Raw genomic sequence first — 15,333 nt, forward strand, 5'->3', positions numbered from 1 at the left:
ATTTTTTCAGAGTAGCTTAACATATCTCAATAAGCTGTCTACATCATAATAATCGCAGGGTATGTTGCATCTGTATACCTGAGCAGATGAGAGAAAGGGGAAGAAATCAGTTTTGTATTCATGACGGTTTCTCTGCACCGAAAAATCAATCTCAATCAAAGCAGCTACAGAGTTTATCATAAATTATCATGAAAAGGGTTCCCACTGAGTAGATGCTTAATTACAATCTCATTTGAATAATTTTGCATATTAATGAGTGCCGAATGAAAATCGTTTTTGGAGTTCTTACTTGAGCCCGGGAACCCACGGTGATAATTGTAGACCTTTAAAATGTATGTGATCTTATTACCGCACCAAATCCAGCCATTTCTCTCAGCACACAGTTGCGTTATAACTTGATTAATGGACTTGTGTCTTTGACATTAATAAACTATAACCGAATTAGAAAGACTTCATTAGTTTCAGCTTGGACCACATGTTTAGCTGCAACATGAATTAAACTGCTGTGATATCAGCACCTCCTAGCATTTTGTTTGGGTGATGAAAGTTTTCTTTCAGATGGTGGAAATTAATTATCAGTGTTTTGAGCAAATAGAATGCTGGTAAAATCTGTTAAAGGGATAGTTCACCAAAACTTTTGTCATTTTACTCACCCTTGTGTCGTTACAAACCTGTATTTCTGTCTTTTTCAGAACGCAAATGTTTGACTTCCCTTTTCTCAAAATATTCCACAGAAGAAAAGTCTTACAGGTTTGGAATGACAACAGGGTGAGTAAATAACAGAGTTGTCACTTTAGGTTGAATTATCCCTCAATCATGAACATTTTTTGTGAGCACTTAGATAGCACATGTATGTCTGCAAGATTTCTTTTTACAGATCGCTTCATGTGCAAAGCATCTGCTGTAAACAAACATCTGACAGATGTCTTTAAGATGATATATTCTATATCATAAACATCTTAAATACATTTTCTATGTGTCAATTTGACATCTGATAGGAAGCGTCCTATAGAGGCATTGCAGATTAGCAAACCATTTTAAAAAAAAAAAAAACATCTTGGAGATGTAAATGGAGGCATCATATAGACGTTGTCTCCGTGTGCTTTAAGGAAAATTTATTGAACTATAAAAAGTCTAAGCTAAATAGCTGTATGTGGCTTCCCTTAAGACCATAACTGCATCAGATGAACTCTCTCTCATCCACACATTCTCAACTCCTCAAAGCTTCAAACAAACTCTGGAGTAAAACAACACGTTTTCTGGGCAGAGGAATGCAGAGGTTTGTGTGGGTTGTAAAAAGGAAGCTTGAAAAGTGATCCAACAGCAGAGACTAGTGGCGAGAACTGAGCTTTGTGAACATTTGTGGTTTTTCTCCAGTCTACTGTTCTTTTTTTATAGCCTTGATCTTTCCCACTGTTTGCTCAATGATCTAAGATACATTTACAACACATTAGGCTGTAAGGGTGAGGTCATTACAGAGAGGTCGCCCACAATATACACAGAAAGTGAGGGGTTGTAATCCCTGTATGAAAATGATTTCATGGATTGTATTGACTTGCCATTCTATGTCGAGTTATAATTAGCATTTTAATATATATGTGTATTCACTTTCTCTGTGTTAATTAACTCTATGGATATTTCAGTTTAATGCATAAGAAAGATATGCATATAGCAGGTCTACTATATGCATCCATTACAACTCATTTGGAAGTAATTTTTCACTTTAAACAAAGTTATGATTCCATGAACATTTCTTTCATTGCTGGAGATCTGTCTCCTCTCTCACTCTTTCTCCCGCTGGTGTTCAGTCTCTCTTAAGCAAACACAGGAGATAAAGTAAGGCTTTAATTAGAGATGTGTCATTAAAATATCCTCTCTTTCCAGAGATGGTGGGGTGGGTATTAACAAGTTCATGGATCTTATTACTTTCTCCCTCCGTTGCATGCTGTCAGCTCCTAGGGATATGATATCCAATAGCTGGGCTCACATTTACAACAAGTTCATTACGGCATGACTGCCGCTCTTTCTGCTTGGGCCCAGCTGGTTGGAAAGGTCTGTGTTTTAATTAGTGCTGAGGGTGTGCATATTAATTACAACATGAGTGATATTTAGTGTACCTAAGGAACACAGGACCGGCTAAAGACACTGGCAGCCTCAGCTAATAAAGCCAGCCATGCTAATGAGCAAAAGGAACCATAAAAATAGACGGCGGCAAAATAATTCATGAAGTTTATTGATCTCAGAGTAAAGACGTTAAGCTCCGATTAAGGGCAACAAAAGGAAAGGCATCACACTTTATCAAATAAATAAGCCGAGTGGAGAAATGTGAGCATGGAGACAGATTGTCATTAAGTAGGTCACGTGGCGCTTTCCTCCAGAGAACGGGTACATTCGTTCAAGCTGTGAAAGAATAAAATAAAGGAGGGGAAATGCAGGAGTTTTCTCATAAATCTGATGTACCTAAAACTGGCGGTGTTCTGATTGACAATGACATTGTGATTCATCTAAATGCACGATTGTTATAACCTTGTCCAAGTTGTTGCAGGTCTTACGTCTATTTGAAAAGTTTCCACATTTGTCTATAGTTGAAAATGGGACTTCAGTAGAAGCGGGTGCAGTTTTCTTAAAGGAACAGTGCTCCTAAAATGGATTTTAAAAGTATACTGTTATTTATTCATTTATTTATTTATATTCTTTTCATTTCCATATTTTTTTTTTCTTGAGCACAATAAGGGTGTGTATTTTACTTAAAGTGTGGTTTTACCACATTAATATATATATATATATATATATATATATATATATATATATATATATATATATATATATATTCATGGAGTTGGGGTGTGAAGAAAAAGAGATATGAACTTTTAAATTGTTGCTGTTGTTGTTGGTTGGCATGTGTGAGTTTGAGAGAGTTTGAATTTAACAGTCTCTATAAAGTGTCATTGTGAGGAAAAGTTCTATCTGTCTATTAGTAGTTGTCTCTGGGCCTGTTATTCTGTCCATCTCCAGTCAGCTTCCTGTATGTTCGTTGCTGTGTAATTATGGCCAGTCCGCAGTGCACCATGCCTTCACAGTGTGTGCCAACCACGTGCCAAGATGGCGCCACATGTCCTTCACACAACAAGGCCTGTAATGTGTGAGATCTGGCTGTTATCCAAGACAATCAAGGTGCCTAGACAGGTATATGTTGAATAGTCATGAATTCTGCCAACATGTGTTAATGAATGTACTGTACGGCTAAGCAGTTGTCCTGTATGATAACCCTTGACTGGCTATCAGTGTTTCTGCGTCCCCCAGTTTTCACTCTGCGATCAAATCTCTGATTGTTTGGGAGTGACTTCAGGATGGTTACGGTTCTATTTTCAAAGTGAAATCCACCGTTCACCCAGATCACAAGTCCGTTTGCGTGCGCAGGAAACCTAAGGGCTGATTTTATACGTTGATAAAAGGCATCTGAAACAGATGCCATGTTAAATGGCTGCTATGTGAGAGTGCACACTTATGCAGCGGGTGAAAGTGGGATTGTGTTGGCAGCTCTCCAAATGAAGGTTGTGCATAGCACACACCGGGGAGAGACGGAGAAAAAAAAAACAAGTGAGAGAGTTAGATGCTTCATCTTAAGTCATGTCTGGTATCAAGGCAACACACTTAACACAGCAATTTGTTTCCCTTGCATCCAATAAACAGCTCATTCCTTTTCCAATCAATCACCTGAAGCAGAAAGATTAAAAGTGGGGGAGAGGAACTCCGGGCTGCAGGTCGCTCAGGAGAGGCAGCGGTGCAAGGCAATCTGAACCATCTTCCTCCTGCAGAACAATAACAGCAGATCTGGAACAGTTTTTTGGGGAAATCTGATTAGACATTATTGTTGATGATATATACTGTATTTTTTTCTGTAATAGTGAGTTTTGTGGTGTAAGACTTCTGTAAACATTCAAATAACCTAAGAGTCACATGCTGTCATCATATGTTCCTCATAATGTAGAGTAGAGCATTTTTTTAATAAACATGTTAAATGTCTTAAAGGGATAATTCATCCATAAACTATTCTGGCTTCATTTATTCACATTGTTTAATTTATTTCTTTCACGGAACTCAAAATGGAAAGGTTTTTTTTTTTTGCTCTTTTTACCCCATTAGGCTAAAAAACCATACATATATATATGTATGTACATGTATGTATATATATATATATATATATATATATATATATATATATATATATGTGTGTGTGTGTGTGTGTGTGTGTTACAGGTTTAGAATGTCACAAAATAAAAGTATAATAAACGTTAATGACTTTTGCACTATAAGCCAATAATTCTGAAGCTCTCATATGTATATATATATATATATAGTGTTTGTTTGAAGAAAAAGACTGTATTCAAGTTGATATTCACCAAATTTCCCCTCTGCTATTTCTCACAAGTATGATTTGTGTTTGTGTATATAAAAAATATCCCACGTTAGATGTGCACTTTCAGCGAGGTTAGATGACAATGCTTTCAATTGTCACTGGTTCTCATTTGTCTCATAACCTATTAACAGTTTTAACAGTATTAACAGCAGCTAGGGATTTTCATATTGGGCATATTGGATTACAGTTATTTAATGAAAATCAGAAAGAAAAAAAAATCATACAGGTATAGAACAACATAAGTCTTAGCAAATGATAACAGATTTTTTTGGGTGAACTGTGAGTGTGTGTGTGAGAGAGAGAGAGAGAGAGAGAGAGAGATGCTTTGTTTGTCATGCAGAATGAGAGAGTGTTGAAACCAATGGCATCCCCTCCTCTCTCACCCTTTAACACACATCATTTCTGTCTTCCTATACTTCTATCATTCCATCTCTCTCGTTTTCCTCTTGGTCTCGGTCTCATCCTCTCTCTTGGCATTTCAGAGATAGGGCTATTTCCAGTCCTGGTGTTGACAGGGCAATTAGTCTGAGCACCAGATCTCTAAACTCCCGGCAACACTATCATTCTGCAGCCCGTCAGTTCATCAGCAGATTTGCTATTAAAAAGAAAGCCAGTGCTATAACACTGGACAATGAGGTCCTGAACTTGGCTGTTTGGAAATGCGGACAGGTTTGTTTTTGCAGTGGGTAACTGGCTAACAGGAGACGGCTCTGTCCGGCGTAGTCTAGGCCTGGTGTAGCCTGTCAGCCCTAGACTTTGCGCTTCTCCTTTGTAATGGAGGCACAAGGGCTGTTGTCCTTGTCAGAACACCTGCCGTCTCCTCCGCAGCCTCGCTTCAGTCCTCCCGCAAAGATCTCATCAATCCAGCCCCTTCAGAGCTCTGTGGGCTCAATGAACCCACCGCCAAGGAGACATCAGAGCATGACAGAAAGTGTATGCATTAGTGAGTATGATCTGTAAAAGTATGTCAAAGCACTCTTCAGTGTATTGTTTGTTGTCTGTTTGTTCTTCTTTCAAACGAATCGTTTGAATTCAAGCTGGGGAGGGGTTTCTGCGTGGGGGCGGTCCCTCCTACCCTCACTTTTCTTTCTTTTTCTGCCTCCATCCATCTCTCTTTCGATCAAAACTTCAGACTTTCCCCCTCATCATTTTCTTTGTTGCTATCTTTTGTCTAATTTTGCCTCTCCCTTGACATATTTCTTCCCTTTCCGTCTCATCCAGCTTCACTTTCATTCATCTACCTCTCTCCCTCTTCTTTTCTCTCTCTCTCTCTTCATCCCTTTCTCCCTCTCCTCCTCCTCTCTCTTTTCCTCAGCGGTCCGACCGTTCATTATCCTAATTAAATCCAGCAGCTGAACATCCTCTTATCTGTAGGGGAGGAGAGAGAGGCCATGATGCAATAGGGCTGATTTGCATATCCAAAGTTAATTAGTGTGGAGGAGCAGGTGTACAGTAATAATAATCATCACACATGACAGTCACCTGTGCCCGCTTTGCTCTGCCCTTCCGAGATGTGCCCCCTCCCTCCACTGCCCCATATCCCCCCCATCATCTCACCCCTCCGTTGATGGAATTCACTCTCTTCCTCTCTTAATCTCTCACCATCTCTCTCTGTCTCAGTTTTTTTTTTTTCTCAAACCCCCGCACACATGCATGCTTTCTTTTCAAACGCTTCTCTTTTCAGATTTATTTCACACACGCCCCCATTTTTTTCCTACTGGAGTTGTTGCTTCTCTTTTTGTGTGTGTTGACTTTTCTTTTTTTTTTCTTTTTTGTTTCATCAGCTCGATGCATCTGGTTAGTCTCTATTTCTCATTTTCTCTTCAGGAGCTCTTTAGCTGCCCTTTGCTAAGAATGATTGGTTAGAAATAGTGTTTTTACACAGACTTTTAATATAAATGTCTTTTACATTGAGCTGTTTTTCATTTTGGCATATTCTTTTAAGTCCATTTTACTTACTAACATTGACTAATGTACTACTGAATAAATGAAAATGATATTTAGTTTTGGTCAGTAACATGCAAAAATATTTTTTTTTTTTCAAGCGCACAGATATATGCAATTATATATGCAAATTTGTGTTAATAGTATTTTTTTTTTACTTTGTTCAACAATACAAAACAGTTAAGAAAGAAACAGATGACAAAAAATATTATAATTTAAAATAAATTAAATATTTTCCTATTCTAATATATCATTATTTTCTCATTATCAGTGTTGAAAGCAGCTATACTGTTTATAATATAAAACTATGGCACTATATTTTTCTATTCTTCTATTATTTTTATAGAAAGGTCAAAAAAACTTTTATTTTAAATATATATATATATATATATATATATATATATATATATATATATATATATATATATATATATATATATATTGTAACATGAATGTCTTTAACATTTTTAGGCCAATGTATTGCATCCTTGCTGAAAAAAAGAATAAATGTCCTGTTATTTCTTGCTTTCTTATTACGTATTTTTTGTATTTACATTAATCAGTTATATCATTAATAAAAACCTAACAAACAGACATGAAAATATATTGCAATTTAAAATACAGTACACCACTTGAATACTTAAGCTCCTAAAATAATATATTGACTATACTGCATATAATGACTGTTTGTACAGTTACAGTTACAATTCATCAAATTTTAAATTTTTTTATGTATTTTCTATAATGTTGCCATAACAACAAACTATACAAAATGCAATAACATGTTCACAACTTTTCATATTCTGACTAGGATGTAGCTTATTTGGCCATTTGTTTCTGTTGATGCAAATGTGAGTTGTATAATATTATGTTTATGTTGTGGATACATGTGATTAATTCCCTGCATACATGCATTTCAGTGAGCATAATATCATGCAAAGATATCCAGTGCAGCTCATGCAGGTCCAACTACACTACTGGATCATTTAGATCAGTTCTCGCAGCCTTTTTCTTTTTAGTCTTGCATGAAATCAAATAATCTTTTGTATATATTCATTCTCGTCACTAATTTTGTTAATGAGATCATAGACAAAGAAGGGGCTTTTGCCATTTTACATCCCTTCCACTCGGCACACTTGTCTCAGAGCTGTCAGTCTGTGTGTGATGAGGCTCTTTAAGGTCCGGCCTGTTTCTTTTCATCCATGCCACTAATTGCTGTTGCTAATTCTGTATGGACATTTCACAGTTTTCCTGCTTCTCAGCCTAATGCGTGGTTCACACCTCCGGGTGTCTAGGATAGTAGTGACGTGCCACAGAGTGTGCGTGTGTGTGTGTGTCAGCCTTTGAGGTGTACTTCACTGGGCATATTTAACACTGTCACCATCAGCACTATTTCAGAGTCACAGACTGATGTGGTTACCTAGATACTGCTCCCTTGGGATGCAAATTAAATTCTGTGAAGAGATGTTTTGTTGTGGTTGTTTTCCACAACATAAACATTCTTTCAATCACCATCAGTATTCATTTCCATCCACCATGAACATTTTACATGTGTTATCAACTACATTTCACAATTTGAAAGTGAGAATTTGGATTTTTTATGTCTTGCCAGCCTGATCTCATGGCAATTCTTATACATATTTTGTGAGGTGGCTTATATGAATTTGTATGACCTCATTTGTACAAATTCATCCGATTTGTGCTAAATCGTACGTATTTTACGAGTTGCACAATTTATATGAATGACCTACACCTAACCCCACCCCTAAACCTACCTGTCACTGGGGTCTAGGCAAATCGTACAAAATTGTACGAGGTCGTACAAATTCGTACTAATTAACCACCTCGTAAAATACATACGAATTTGTCATGAGATGGCGTTGGTCTTGCCTTTTTATAATGCATATGTTAATCTCAGTTTTTATTTCATTTTCCAGTACAAATCCTTCCACCATCCAACAAATTCAATTTAATTGAGAACCAATATTTTCAATTATAGGAAAGAAATATTAAGTTGTTATTAACATATTATTATTTACAATTTTAATTATATAAATGTATTGAGAGAATTACCGTATTTGCCGTACCGTACCGTAATCAGTTACCGTACTGACTGACTGATTGATTGATTGATTTATAATTTTATTTCTTTAACATTTAACATTCACAAGTTGATGAATTTGTTACAAAAGCACTGCTGATAAAGGTGCTTGAAAGTTTTAATTTTAATTTTCTAATTGCTATTGATTTCTGCATGTTATTGATCTTATTGGGAATGATGTGTCTGTGCATATGTTTATTTTTTGTTTATTTATTATTGTGTGTGTGTGTGTGTGTGTGTGTGTGTGTAGCATGTAGCATTTATCTAATAACCCGCTTGCAGACAAAGAAAGTACTTTCTGTTACGGTTGCCTCTCAGTCACACAGGTGGAATAATTTGTGAGGAATCACACAAGCCACCAAAATAAACAAGGCCTGTCTCCTGTAATACATTATTTATCATTATAGTCAGTCTTGCTGCTCACATTCCCTCTCATGTGCCTTTATGGATTATTTATGCTGTGTCAGTCATTTGCATCTTTTATATATTTAGAGGCCTGAGTGTCTCTTTCATCTCTGAGAGAGGAGAGGTTGTCAGGAAGGCCAGATTGGGAAAATCTGACCTGTGATGGACACGTGGGTGACAGTTGATTTTGTGGATTAATATGAGATTGGAGCACAAGAACAGGTAATGCCTTTGTGTCTGTTTTCTGTCACTGTATGTGTATGCTTGACAAGCTAGTGATTCTTTGTAGTTACACCAACATTGTTAAATAACTAAGCAAATGTGCATTTTTTTCAACTACATATTTTCTGTTTTCTTCCTTTTTTTGATCTCTTGTCTTTTTTTTTCAAAATGTTTTTTTTGGAGAGTGTGAAAAATCACCATAAAGATGAAAGAAAATGTATATACAATTATATATTGTGACTGTCAAAATTAACTATGAATGTTTTATAAAAAAGTACAGTACAGTGGAATTGCAATGATAATATTTTAATAAATAATAATTATAATAATTTTTAAGATTTTTTTTTTTACTGATGGTGCAACTGATAATGAAAATTTCATAACCTCTCTTTAGTGTCATATGATGGATTTCTCCAGTCATAATATAATAATATATTAATTTATTTTCAATCCTTTGTTACAATCGACTGCAAATTTACATTCTGATCTGCCACCATCCAATGTAATACCAATGGATAGAACCTATTTTCCATACTACATTTTTTAAAAACCTTGAATTTACACCACAATATGGAATAAAATATGTATCGCTATGCTACAGTACTTCTGTTCCATCACAAGTTTAAATGGAGTGAATTTAAAGATTCTAAGAAAAGGTTTTAGTATACTAACTGATAATTTTAGTATGATAAACATAACACTTCTCAAAATTTCCATTTACAGCAGTTTGTTACTTTTTTAATTAATTAATTTATATTATTATTATTATTATTGTTTAACTAGTCATCTTCAGTAACTGATTAGTTTGATAGTCGACCCTCATACTGACCTGCATACATTAGAACACGGGGATGAGTATGAGTTTTATCTTAAGATTCACAATAACCTTGCGTCTGCTGAAGATTTCATTATGATTTATTATTGTTAGGCAATTGACAAGGCATTTTATATCATGTAGCATGGCACCCACATTTATCATCATGCATTCTTTGTAGTGTACTTCCTTACTAGTGACACATTTAGCAAATTAATCAACCATCCACACTAGAGTGCTTTGTGTTCTTTGTCTCCCCCTCTCGTAGTTGCCCCCCCCCCCCCACACACACACCTTTACATCAAGCACCTTTTGAATAATAATATAGATGGGTCTGTTGTCTTTCATGCAGTCGTCTGCTGTCCTGCAGCTAATGGAGATGGATGGAAAGACACTTGTTCTCCGTGTCCTTGGGTTTATTAACAATTCCCGTGTGCTCTCGTCTTCATCGGCACCTCATGCCAGCATGGCCTGGACTCTTTTGGATGAGGTGATCATTGTCCGTTCTGGGCTCTGAGTGAAAGTGTGGAGGGCTTTGGTATCATTAGCTCTCTGTTGACTCTGTGAGCTGGTAAGCGGCCAGTGGCCCAGCCAGCGATGGAATTAAAGCCTATTTACACAGCTGTTAAAGTAATGCTACCTCATACAGAGCCTCTCTATGGCTCGGGTCTGAATCTGGACGCCTCTAATTCTACTCTTTCCCACAGAGGATGGCCCCACGAAAGAGTTCCAAGAACTGGTTCCCTTAATAACCATATATCGCCAGATCTCTCTATTTGGTTCAGTCTAGAGGGATCGTACCGCCCTCGCCTCCTCAGCGAACACAATTCAAGGCTTCACGTTAGTCCCTTGGTCTCCAACATTTAATACACCTAAATACTCTTTGTTTGAGAATGTAGGTCAGCTTTGAATAGGGACGCCAATACTTTTTTTTTTTCATGTTAAAAGTACAGGTTGTAGGACCTGCCACGAGAGGGCGCACTATTAAAACAATAACAATCGCGTGGTTTGATGAAGCTAAGAAGGAGCGTGGAATGATGGGATGTGTTGTCTTATACTCAACCGCTGACAGCCATCAATCAGACTGAAAGATAAATCATGGATTTAATGCGAGTAGATTACATACAATGTCAATGCAAAGACGCGATCAGACAATGGATCAGATGTGTCCTCGCGTGGGTCTAGAGATGCGATAACCCATGTTTGGCATATATTCCCCATAATACTAATCTTGTTGATCGTTATAATAGCATACGTTTTCTGTAAAGATACGAATCAAAACAACTCACCTGTCAAGTAAAACGCAAGCAAAATCGGCATCTCTTTCTAGTCTGTCATGAAGCTACTTCCGCATTTGTCCACGACACTGTTGTCATGTGGTTTCTACATCAGTAAAGGCGGTAACAAGGGGTAACTAACGTCATTGACAGGTGACTGCACTGCCCCGTGTCACTGTTTAGAATGGAAATTTTCTCATGAATTGCAAGTAGTTGAAAACATTAGAGATATTGTTAGTAAACAGCTGGAAAAAATATATAACACTAACCTAGTGGTTTTTGGATATTGCAAATATCTTACAAATTGTACCTTTAAAGCATATTTTTATGAATGTGTAAGCACAACAAATGTCCATGAGTGTCTGTTATGATGAAAACTTTCTAGTTTAGTTATTTTAGTTGAATAATATACAGATACATTTCTAAGAACTTGGCGCATGCAGTTTACACATCTTACACCTTGAGTACACGAGTGTAAACATTTTAATCATCGTTTGGAAAAAATATGCATTGAATCAATAAAGAGCCACACAGATGGGAAATCAAAAATTACCTGTATTACAGTGTATGATGTAGCTGTCCATCAGTGTAAATAATGTGCAAAGTAATTAAACCAAAAAGTACACTATTTATAAAGATATTGGCTTCTAAAGTAAGGAGTCGACTCTGAATCGCTGAAACGTGTTGTTATAGATTTCAAATCTTTTGCCCATCTCTATGTACGTCACACTTTGCATAATAATCTCCGCCTACCGTCTTGGGAGAAACGGAACTCTGACCTGCCCCACCCCCACACACAGACGCCCTGGTTGGTGTGATAGCATCATGTCGAGGAGACAGTGTGTTTTTAATTGTAAAGGCAAGTTTGTTTTATTTTCACTGCCAAAGAATGAAGATCAGAAGAACCAATGGCTAAAATTCATTTTTACCACAATACCAGAGCAGTACAACAAATCCCTAAATACTTATCAGTATGTGTGCTGTCTGCATCCTTTGTCTGTGCTGATCTTCATTTACAAACACGTCATTAAAATGAAGTGTAACAAGTGCTGCTAACAGATATTCTGTGATAAAGTAATCCATATGAAAACAACGCGATGTCCGTTTTTCACGTCTCCCTTCATTATATCTAATGTGACCACGCCCCCGCACTGAATGCGCTCTTCAGATTCAAACTGAAGTGCGTGGCTTGAATACGCACACACAGAAGAAAAAAAAACTGTTCAAGTTTTTTATTTTACTGTTTGCTTCACGATGAGAGGAATGAGACATAATTCACCCTAACGCGTCTTTTACCATGAAGTTGTGTGCAGAACAACCAATTAAAACTGACTATGTTAGTTGACCAATCAGAACACAGCATGCTACCAAAAGGTGGGGTTTAAGGAAACTGAATCTTTTGAACAGCTTTGCGCGAACCGTTTGGGGGTCTCTGAGAATTGAGGTAATTTTAAAATGATATTTTGACAAAATGACAATGTTTTTTAACCTTGGATGGATTTAAACCTATTGTACAGGACTTATAAACAGTGATAGGAAGCTTAGAAATTTCCCATCAAAGAAAAAAAAAATGCAGTCATTCATTCATTCATATTAATTTTAAATTGCTCACTTAAATTGCTCATCAAGCAGTGCATTCAGTTCATTGTATGAATGAATTGGATTTTAAAAGTTTTTTTTTTTTTTTTGGTATAAATGAACAGATGGGACAAAAAATGAGCTACGTGTCATTGACCCATGAATAACAGGTTTTTGCAAATGAGGCTAAAGTTCTGAATTGTCATTATTTCTGTGCTTGTCAGACATGTCTGTGAGAGATCGTTCTACACCATGTTGTGCACAAGTACCTCATCCAGCTAGACTGGCACTCTCACACTGTGTAGATAAGTAGCTCTCTCTGCGTAATGGGAATCAGGAGATGACTGGAAGAGGGATTGACATGAGCAAACAACAGCAAAAAGAAGCGACAACCACAAACCGTGTCTAATTCCTTCCGTTACTTCCTTTTATAGCAGAATAAACAGGGCCATCTCGTAAATTCCTCCTGAAAAGTATTATTGCTGACAGGTCTGACCTCGGCAAGCCTGCGATGTTTACCCATAACTCACAATTAACAGAGACATTAGAGAGTTCTCCTGAGGATTGCCAGCTTTATTTCTCTCTAACTGGGCAGCACTAAATCTGGAAGAGATCCCAGTTCTGCCATTTACCATCGAAGGGGCGGATTCCACACCGGAGAGAAGGGGCTCCACAGACTGAACACACTTCTGAGCTTTGGGGCTGTTATGGATATGGCGGCGGTAATTATTCAGGCCTTGTTATTGCTCAGAACACCACACCTGCGTCCAGCTCACTGCCTGTTATTAGAATATCAAAAAGGCCATGGAAGAAAAATGTCTCGCACAATCAGAGCTAAATGTGTTGCGTGTTTTTTTTTCCCCCTTGATCAAAGTTTTTCGAACAACTCTGAATAAATCACAATGCATTTTATACTTTGTTTTAACACAGGTAAATTTTACTTCTGAGATAACTTTGCACCTGTTCATAGACATGTCAAGTCCAATCAAATGCCAGCAATCGAGCATTCCGTTTGTTCAGTCAGGCCACGTTAGTCACACTTGCATCAGCTGACAGTCAGCTGTTCCTGACATGTACCAATCCAGTCTTGACACCTATCACCTGGGGCCTATTTAAATTGCCATTAAAATAGTGTCTCTTCCATAGCATTGCTGCTCGCAATTAACTCCTTCCTCCAACCCCAACTCCACCAACTGAACCTGTAATCCGATCTAACTTGTTCTTTCTTTACAGTGTCTTCATTGGAAGCAGTCTCTATCACATTTTGTTTACGACTCATGTAATTGTGCATTGTAATTATATATGCTTATAATGGTTCTGTTCTGTACCCCAGGGGGGTTTGTCTTGCTGCTCTCCCGGCTCTGTCCAAGCATGGCTGTATGGACAGGAGTGTGGAGTGTTGCCCAGAACATAACCATACCGCCAACACTAACTGTATGCAATTATAATTGTCATAAATATACTTGACGAAAGTGGTCCTGATTGAAATGGCATTTTTTACTATGCCTTTGTGGCCAATTTCCAATTCACTGCTGTCGGCTTATGTCATAGTCAGATACATTCAAGTATTTATTTATTTCATCATTGCATTTCATTATTTTATTAGATTAGTAACAATTGTGGTGCAAACAGGACACGGGAAACCTGAAGACTGAACTGAATTAATGAAGGCTCCATCAGCCCATAATCTGTTTTACCACTAGCTCGCCGTTGAATATCAATGAGACAGCTCCTTTTGCTGCTCTTAATAGCCTAATCTTTTATGTCTGAGTGTAGTTTATCCCAAATCATCCATGAGAAACGTTGTCAGCGTGAGGGTCTGCTTGTCAAAACACTATGCTGCCGTGGCCTCAGGAAAGGAAAGTTTCCATGTAATTAAACACAGCATATGACAGAGGCAAGGTCTCATTGCTCACTGCACATCAGACGTAGAAGTGATAGGTGAACATTTGCATGTTACCAAGCTTCTCCGGCCTATTTTGGTTTCATTTTCAGAGTGAAAAAAAAATAAGCCAACATGTGAAGACATGTTAAAAGAAGCAGATATTTCTTCATGTTTACGCAGTGCTCATCATATTTTGCGCGCGCGCACACACACACACACACACACACACACGCACACATTCGCATACACACATGCACATTCATATGCATACCCATCTGCGCTCAGATTGAACACTAATGGATTGTTGTCATTTACTACTGCTGTTATTGTCATTGAATGATAACTGAAAAATTTTCGTAGTACCTTAATGATCAATTACAGCACCGGTCCAATGGAGATGGTACTGGGGTCCCACCAGAGGGGCCTAGATGTGCTTGGAGGCCCCCATCAGGAGTAGGTCATTGCGTATAAACTTATGAGTCAAAATTTGGATGATTTCCCTGCTCGACTTCGACAGATGAGGTTCTTTTTTTTCTGTCCGCATTGATGAGAAGCCCTGTGGCATGCCTCTGTTGATTGGAAACCACACGTTAATTTAACAAAGCTCATAAATCAAGATCACAGGAGGCCCTTTCTTTAACTGTTTATGCCACTTTTTCTCTCTTCAATTCTCTGTTTTCTGCTGCT

At 37.5% G+C, this 15,333-nt stretch overlaps 1 protein-coding gene across 1 annotated transcript in view; it reads right to left on the minus strand.

The window, feature by feature from the left end:
- LOC113093794 (serine/threonine-protein kinase VRK2-like) overlaps window positions 1–15,333 on the minus strand; it is a gene marked incomplete at its 3' end in the record, with an annotated part of 32,050 nt that overhangs the window by 13,623 nt on the left and 3,094 nt on the right. The gene's annotated exons all lie outside the window — the stretch shown is intronic.

This window comes from Carassius auratus, unplaced genomic scaffold (genome assembly GCF_003368295.1).
Source record: "Carassius auratus strain Wakin unplaced genomic scaffold, ASM336829v1 scaf_tig00215136, whole genome shotgun sequence".
NCBI lineage: Eukaryota > Metazoa > Chordata > Actinopteri > Cypriniformes > Cyprinidae > Carassius > Carassius auratus.